Source organism: Rhea americana, unplaced genomic scaffold (assembly GCF_003343005.1).
Source record: "Rhea americana isolate MKP2758 unplaced genomic scaffold, rheAme1 scaffold_5, whole genome shotgun sequence".
NCBI lineage: Eukaryota > Metazoa > Chordata > Aves > Rheiformes > Rheidae > Rhea > Rhea americana.
The window spans coordinates 8,335,328-8,343,478 of NW_028186645.1; the positions used below are offsets into that span (position 1 = coordinate 8,335,328).

At 40.5% G+C, this 8,151-nt stretch overlaps 1 pseudogene; it reads right to left on the minus strand.

Annotated features, from left to right (window-relative positions):
- Positions 1–6,705: 6,705 nt before the first annotated feature.
- LOC146588759 (uncharacterized) overlaps positions 6,706–8,151 on the minus strand; it is a 2,084-nt pseudogene continuing 638 nt past the window's right edge.

Below are 8,151 nucleotides of genomic sequence, written 5' to 3' on the forward strand. Positions count from 1 at the left end.
AGATAAGCTAAGGAAGCCAGTTTGCTTTTTCAATTCTCAAAATCTGTGATCTCTTTAAGATCCTTTTTATTTATTTATTTGTTTTAGTGTGAAGGAAGATGGTTAAACATTCCTGTTCGGATGAATCTTTGACTTAATACATTTCTATATTTCATTTTATGTCCTCCATTGCATGTGTTTAGACAGGACTTGGGAAATATCTTGAATGTTTCCCCAAGAAGGAATCCATGGCTTGTGGAAAACCTCTTCTGCTACAGAAAGCTGAAGGACTTAACACAATGTTTAGTCTTGGGTTGTACTAAACAAACATTACAAATGACCTTGCTGGTAGAGTTTTGCTGCTGGAAGTTATTTCTAAAACAGTTTTATATCTTGTCAGTTTGTCTGTATTTACACTGGAGCCAGTTTGCTTGCTTGTATTTTAGCTGTAAGAGTGTTTTGCCTGCCCACTTTAACTTTTTTTCCAGTAGGATGAGATATGTGTGTGGGTAGGGTGTTAGAGTTATTAGGAAATTTYCAAAAGCATGTATTTTAGCTAGTTTCTCAAAGCTGTTCCCTTTCATTGAGTCATATTTGTACTTCACCACTAGTTTTACTTCATTTTGGGATGGGAGGGCTTGTTTACTGATTAGGACCATGGATGCTAGAAGAAGAGACATGAACATCCTGCAGTGTATGCCAGCTAAAAAATAGTAAGCTRGTTTATTTAGTTGCAACTGTGAACCACAAGTGGAAGCTGAGCATCTGGCAAGCTGCACCTCAGAAAAATTAAGGAAGATGAGCCATTGGGGAAAATTTGACTCAGAAATGCTAATGTTAGGTTATATCATGCCAGACTGTAGAATTTTGATAGTGACCCTCATACTACTAAGATCACTGGCAAGCACTAGCTCTTCTGAAAACTTCCCACTAGGTTAAATAAAACCCAGTTACAACTAACTGTACATCATTAAAGTTCTAGGATTTATTTCACATCAATTTTAGAAACCAAATGAACTGGAAAAGAAAAAGGAGAAAAAAATATTTGAGAGTAGCTTAATACAAAACGGAACGTTATAATAGGTTTGTTGTTGTAGAACAATCATTTGTTGTTTAGAACATTTATTATTCATATACTCTTATGACAGCTATTCATATAAAGAAATACTTTTTGCCAAGACAGCAATACATTTACATGATTTATGTAATCGTGTTGGAAATTACTAACTCAAACTACACAAAACTTAGCAAGTGAAAAGCTGACCCATTAAGCTTTGAGAATATTGCTATTGGTTTCATTAGAATCAAGATTTCACTCTCATTTTTTAATCTCTGACATACTCTGGTAAAACTGTTAATTTTCATATATGATTGCCCTGTGCTACACTAACTAATAATTTTCTAGCTCATAGGCAACTGTCACAGTAGTACAAAGGATTGACTATTTTTAGCAAAACAGAATCATAAAATTTTTTGGACATTTTGGTTATTGTAGTAGTCTTTAAAGAACTCAGTGATGATTCAGTTGGAATGAAGCTGCAGTTCTCAGGTAATGTGTTTTTTGTGGTGCATGACACTTGCTTTTATTAGCATGTTTGGTTCCTTCATAGTGGGTCTGTGAGCCATTTGTATGAATCAGTGAGGTCCTCTACTACAGTATTGGAGCATGTCTGTTTATATCAATATGCAAATCCAATTCCCTAACACCAACAGAATTAAAAGAAATGTCAATTTAAAAACAATTAAAAATAGTGTAAGTGATGAAGAGAACTGGTGCAAGTGAACATGAATCGTAGGAATAAATGCAGGGGGAAGGTCAGGCTGTTTCTTCCTCAGAAGCAGTAGCCTAGTGTCCATCAGGCTACTGAGTGCTGGCTCATTACATCAGGAAACATCATGCTCCTACTGCAGTCTCTACAAAATACGGTGGATTTAAAYCTCTTATTTCTCATTCTCCAACTATATCTTGTTCCTTGCTTCTGCCTCATTTCCTTGTATTATGCTGCCCTTACCACACTTCATGTGCTAGCTGCTGCTATCAGCAGCTGCAACGGCAGCAGCTCCAGTGTCTGCGAGGCCACATCCCTCTCTGGAGTAGATTTCTTAGTGCTAAGTATTTTACAGCTATGAAAGGAACCTTTCCTCCACACTTCCTTCCTCATCCAAACCAACGCTCTCATCTCCTCCTACTCCCAATCTTTGTTCTTTCAACTTATATATTCTTCTTGTGTATTATTTTCCCCGATTTCTGTTTGCAAGCTTTTGTTGAGCTCCGTCTTATCACTGAGAACCACTTTTGTCCTCCATCAGTAGTCAAAGGTGGGTTTCAGGTTCCTAATGGCAGCTATCAAGTGCTATTGTAATCTGATGAGCTGAGAGATACTACCTGGCCCCACATTTGCTGCTCTAAAAGGATGTAGGTTGCCTGCAAAACCTGTGTCATATTGGCTATCATCTTCTGAATGTCTCAGATTTCTGAAGGGTTTTGAAGTGGCACTAGACTTCTATGTTTAAGCACCTAAATACCTCCCAAGGTGTCGTCCCTTTTTCCTCCAGACCCCTTGTAATAATTTGTTTCCTCCAAGACCTCATAATTTTACCATATCCAGTATTGTTCACAACCATATAATGGACAAGGTCTCCGGATGATAGAAACTCTTGTTGTTCAACAAAGTCATGGAAGCTGGAAGATCTGGAGCCAAGGTACATGGGCAAATTACACCAGCTGATGGCATGCTCTGCTGTGGTAATGTGTGCRTCTTCTCCTGCTTATAGATTTCTTGTGGATGTCTTAAGAACAGGATCTTTGGAATGAGAATGGTTTTCCCAGTACAGAGCAGTACTTCATGGTGTGAGTAAAAGCAAATGTGAAGTACATCCCCCAAAGGCCTGCCTAATTACACTAGTCAATTTTCACATCGCTTATTTGTCTCTGTGGCTTGCTTGGCCATTCAGTAATACTCTGGAGGCTATATATCCATTTCAAAATCAAGGACAGCGTTCACATTGCCTTGAATGGGAGCAGGCCTGKATTTCAACAGGACATATAAATTATATATAACAAGAGCCTTTTGATAGTTTTCCAAATTCTTCCATTCATTTCAGAATTGGCTATGCTGTACTTTATCAAGAGGCAAGTGCCAAAGCACATCAGATTTGGTCAGCCTTTTCAAAGAAAATGTTGACTTGGAGATCAAGTATTACATTTGTACATTAACTAGTAAATACAGGTGTTATGGAGCCAWATATTTTCACATCTCTTGTATAAATTATCCTTTCCCAGTAACTGTGTATATTAATGGAATATGTTGTACTAAAACACATGATCATATGTTGTATATTACATCATGTACTTATCTCCATAGATCAAGCATTTTTCAGCAGGATATTTAAAGGCAGGCAAGAGGCAAATAAGAGGCATGTTACTGCTGTACTATAGAAGTTTGTATGCTTCGTACACCCCAGGAAGATCGCTTTAGGGCATTTCCAGATTCTTCCCAATCGCATATGGGAGTATCTTCCACTATGTACTTTGTCTCTCTTGTGAAAGCCAAATTCTTTCTTTAGCCTCTACCTGTGGYGTCATAAAAATTGCCCTGGCCATCTCCCCGCACCAAGCCTATCTGCGGCTAAAAATGTCACAGAAACAAAACGTGCTGCTCATCCTTTTGGGGAAAGGAGATATCATTGATTAGTAGGAATATCTCTATCATCTCTATGTTGTAAGACCTTTGAAGAATGGCCTGTCATTCGTTATATGTGTACAGCATTTAGCACAGGGGGGCTGGCCTACTGGAGGCCCAGAGGTGGTATTGCAATACAAACGTTAGCTGTGCAGGTCTGTGGTAAAATGATAAACTGCACAGCCATGTGGTATCATTTATCATACAGCCTTCACTTCAACATACAAAGCATGAAATATAATAGTTTATAAAGATGTATATTACTTTTTCTTCTTCCTTTTTCCTCTTCTTTAAGGGTGTATTTCATAGGAAGCCATAGTAAATTGTGACTAAGAGTTAGAAGAAAGCACTGTTAGAAAACAGGGCTGCACAAAGAGTGCAGAAAACAAATACTTTATATACGTTTAAAAATACTAGAACACTTATAAAAACTTTGCTAGAGAAGACTGAAAAATACCTGATTATAATCTCCTGCCCTCAGTCTATGATGATGCTGACAAAGTATGTTCAAAACTTAAATATTTGTCTGTGGTGTTTGAGGTTTTTTAACTAGCAGCTTTCCAAGTGCACTACAATTTATATCTATGTTTGGCATTTAGTCATTGGAGAAAGTAAACTGCATTTAACAGTCTTACCTATTCCTCATGTATCTACTTGGCAGACCAACTGGCATTGTGTATCTGCCCATAGCCAAAGAGATCCTCTTGCCCTATCATCAACCCTGTCATCAAACCCCAAAAAAAGGCAACCTCCCCCAACCAAAAGTCAGGGCTGTAGTGACAGCAGTGTCTAGGAGAGCAGGAAAGGGCCCAGATGGCCCAGAAATGCAAAAAGAAGGTCTGTGAATGAAACCAGAGAGGAAGCAGGAGAAGAGAGATCATGAAAGAGGCTGAAGGGTGGATCAGGATCTACAACAGGATGGAAAAAGCAGGGCTGAGACTTCAGGTGAGGAACAGGGGTAAAGGAGGCAGACTCCCACAGACCTGAGCCTGCAAAGGTCTTCAGCTCTCACTACATCTGTCTCCCTCTGGGGAAGTGTCGCCACTCCTGCCTGTGATCTCCTCAGTCTCTGGGACGATGTGTGGCTGGGAGCTTCCAGCTGCTTCTCACGCCCGCCACTTATTAGACTTCTAAATGCAATATGCTTTGTGTTACCTAGCTGTAATTTGTTAGAAAGTTATAAAGAATTTTATCACTATAAAGGAAAATTTTAGCTGTACAGTTGAAAGGCTTGTTTCAAATGTGAGTATTTCACATGAAAGAATTTCTCTTGCTTCAAACCATTTGCATTTTCCTTACATGTTATTGATCTGATTGAACAGTTCTCAGATCAAAAGCACGTTGCTAAACGAGCAGCCAAGGTGGCAACATGCAAAGTGGGCAGCTGTTAAGAGAGCAGCTTAAATAATTGCTCAAGGATTTATTTGGTAGTGTGATTAATGGTTATGGAAATATTTGACATGATACCAAAGAGTAGCATGCAATGATTGATGGGGAAATTGTATAAGGCCAAGCTCAGACTCCAGAATATGGGAAGCTGTAATATAACTTGTGATGATGGTACATGTGGTGGTTATTTATCAGGAAATTTTGGGTTTCATACTTGCCTTCCTATAGGAAATCAAATTGCAAAATATATTGTATGTAATATTTCTCTTGTAGTGACATTAAGGAAAAAACTCTTATTAATTGTGTATTGTAATAGTAGGACCTATTCAAAGGGACATCCTCATCTTTAAAACTTTTAAAAAATCTGCACAAAATTTGCTGGAAATTCACACTGCTGTTGTAGTTAACACCTAAGAGATCTATGAGTAACATGTTGAAGGAGAAAAAGGCCTGTTTGTGAAGTTGACAGTAGCTTGCACAGGTAATTTTTCCCTGTTTCTTTTTTCTTTCTTCCAGCAGGCAGCAGCAGCGTAATGCAGGAGGTAGGAAGGCAGAGCAGGGAACTGGAGGCTAGTGTTACCCTGTGGAAAAAATATTGCAACCTCTTGTATTTCCTTCTCTACTGAGAGTGGTATGGGATTCCTCTTCACTTTGCTCCAGCAGGTGACTCAGATCCTCCCCTTCCTTCCAAACCTCTTGTTTAAGAACTTAAAAATAAAATCATATATTTAAAAAATAAATAAAAGCAATCCCCTGAAATATTAGCAGACAAATTTAATACTAGAGGCAAAACTAGTCAGTGGAAAGCTCGATGTGAAATCCCTAACCTGGGGAAATGGAGTGCAAAATTGTTACTGACGATGCTTGGGAAGGGTTCCACGCTGGTCCTTTCTTCTTTCCTTCCTCCCCCCCCCCAATTCTATTTACAATAGTGGATATATTTGTATACAAATAGGATCCTACATGGGATTTGAGAGAGTTTCTGCAGCTTTGTATGCCAGAGATTTGACTGCAATAAATGAAAGGACACCACCCGCAAAAATTTTAGTTGGGTTTCAGTAAGTGACAGATACTAGGCCCAGAGCTACAAGTCCTGCCATTAGGCTGTTGTGGTATGGCAACAATTGTAATAGCTTTGAAAACAGAGTGATGTTGGTAGAGCTATTTGAACGAAAACATCATTGCTCATGCTAGGCAAAGCAGACAGAGAGCTCTGAAAAGAAATGTCTATATTTGAAACCTTGGAAATGTTGTTAGTCTCTTTATGGCTGTGAGACAACAAGTAGTGATGGTGTAGGATTTGAGAGAAATTATCAGATACCAGAAAATGTGGTATTTTAAAGCCATAAACTAGCTTGCAAGCCTTAAGTGTTAGTATTAATGAGATTACAGTTTCAGTGAAGAGCTTTCAAAACTAAAGGAAAGAGGTAGGTTTGAGTGTCTGTCAGGCTGAGCTCAGAGAGCTGTCATCAGTGGTGCAGTCTAGTTGGAGGCCTGTGGCTAGTGGAGTTCCCCAGGGATCAGTACTGGGTCCCATCCTGTTCAACTTTTTTATCAATGACCTGGATGGGGGGACAGAGTGCCTCCTCAGCAAGTCTGCGGATGATAGCAAGCTGGGAGAAGTGGCTGATATACCTGAGGGCTGTGCTGCCATTCAGAGAGACCTGGACAGGCTGGAGAGTTGGGCGGAGAAGAACCACATGAGGTTCAACAAGGGCAAGTGCAGAATCCTGCACCTAGGGCGAAATAACCCCACGCACCAGTACATGCTGGGGGCTGACCTGCTGGAAAGCAGCTCTGCAGAGAAGGACCTGGGAGTGCTGGTGGACGACAAGTTAACCATGAACCAGCAATGTGCCCTTGTGGCCAAGAAAGCCAATGGTATCCTGGGGTGCATGAGGAAGAGTGTGGCCAGCAGGTGGAGGGAGGTGATCCTGCCCCTCTACTCAGCCCTGCTGAGGCTTCATCTGGAGTCCTGTGTCCAGTTCTGGGCTCCCCAGTACAAGAGAGACATGGAGCTACTGGAGAGAGTCCAGCGTAGGGCTACAAAGATGATCAGAGGGCTGCAGCACCTGCCCTATGAGGAACGGCTGCGAGAGCTGGGCCCGTTCAGCCTGGGGAAGAGAAGACTGAGGGGGGATCTTATCAATGTGTATGAGTACCTGAAAGGAGGGTGTTAATGGAATGAGGCTAAACTCTTTTCAGTTGTCCCATGCAAAAGAACTAGAAGCAATGGGCAGAAATTGAAGCACAGGAAGTTCTGCCTGAAGGTGACGGGGAATTTCTTCAGTGTGAGAGTGAGGGAGCACTGGCACAGGTTGCCCAGAGAGGTTGTGGAGTCTCCTTCTCTGGAGATATTGAAAACCCACCTGGATGCAACTCTGTCTAACATGCTCTAGGTGACCCTGCTGAGCAGGGGGGTTGGACTAGATGATCTCCAGAGGTCCCTTCCAACCTTACTGATTCTGTGATGCTGTGGGACTGGTTTGTTTGCAATGATGTTTGCAATGTTTTCTTGGTGCTATTAGAGCACAGGATTCTGTGACATGTGAAAACCACAATATTTAATTACACTAATGCTGAAACACCCTAAAATATTGTCTCTTTTTTCCTTTCATCACAAATATCACCTATTCCATTACTCTTTACCACTGGAATCTCTACTGCAGCCCTTTCACACCAGTTCTCTAGCACCCTTCTGAGAGCTCTTTTCAGGCAATTGCAAATCAGGGTTTGCTTGCCATTCCAGCCATACCACTTCTAACTTGTGGCCTGCAAATACTGCATGGCAAGGACAGTGTCTGCCCATGAGCCTCCATATGCTGCAGTCATGATGTTAGAAAAAATAAACTATAATTTATAACCTCACACACATCTGGAAAGAAAAAAAGAGTTGTGTGTTTTTGTTTTATCTGTTTTATCTTCTCTGAGCAAAGATTTGTTGTTATAGGATTTCTCATGATTATCAGACTGCTGGCACTGCCTCTTTTTTCTAATCATATTTATAACTAGCATCAAATCTGGGCTAGTCTTACCTGGCTTCTGTAACATACCAAGATAAATTCTATGGAACATTGAAATTTCCGCTGTGGAATCTTTT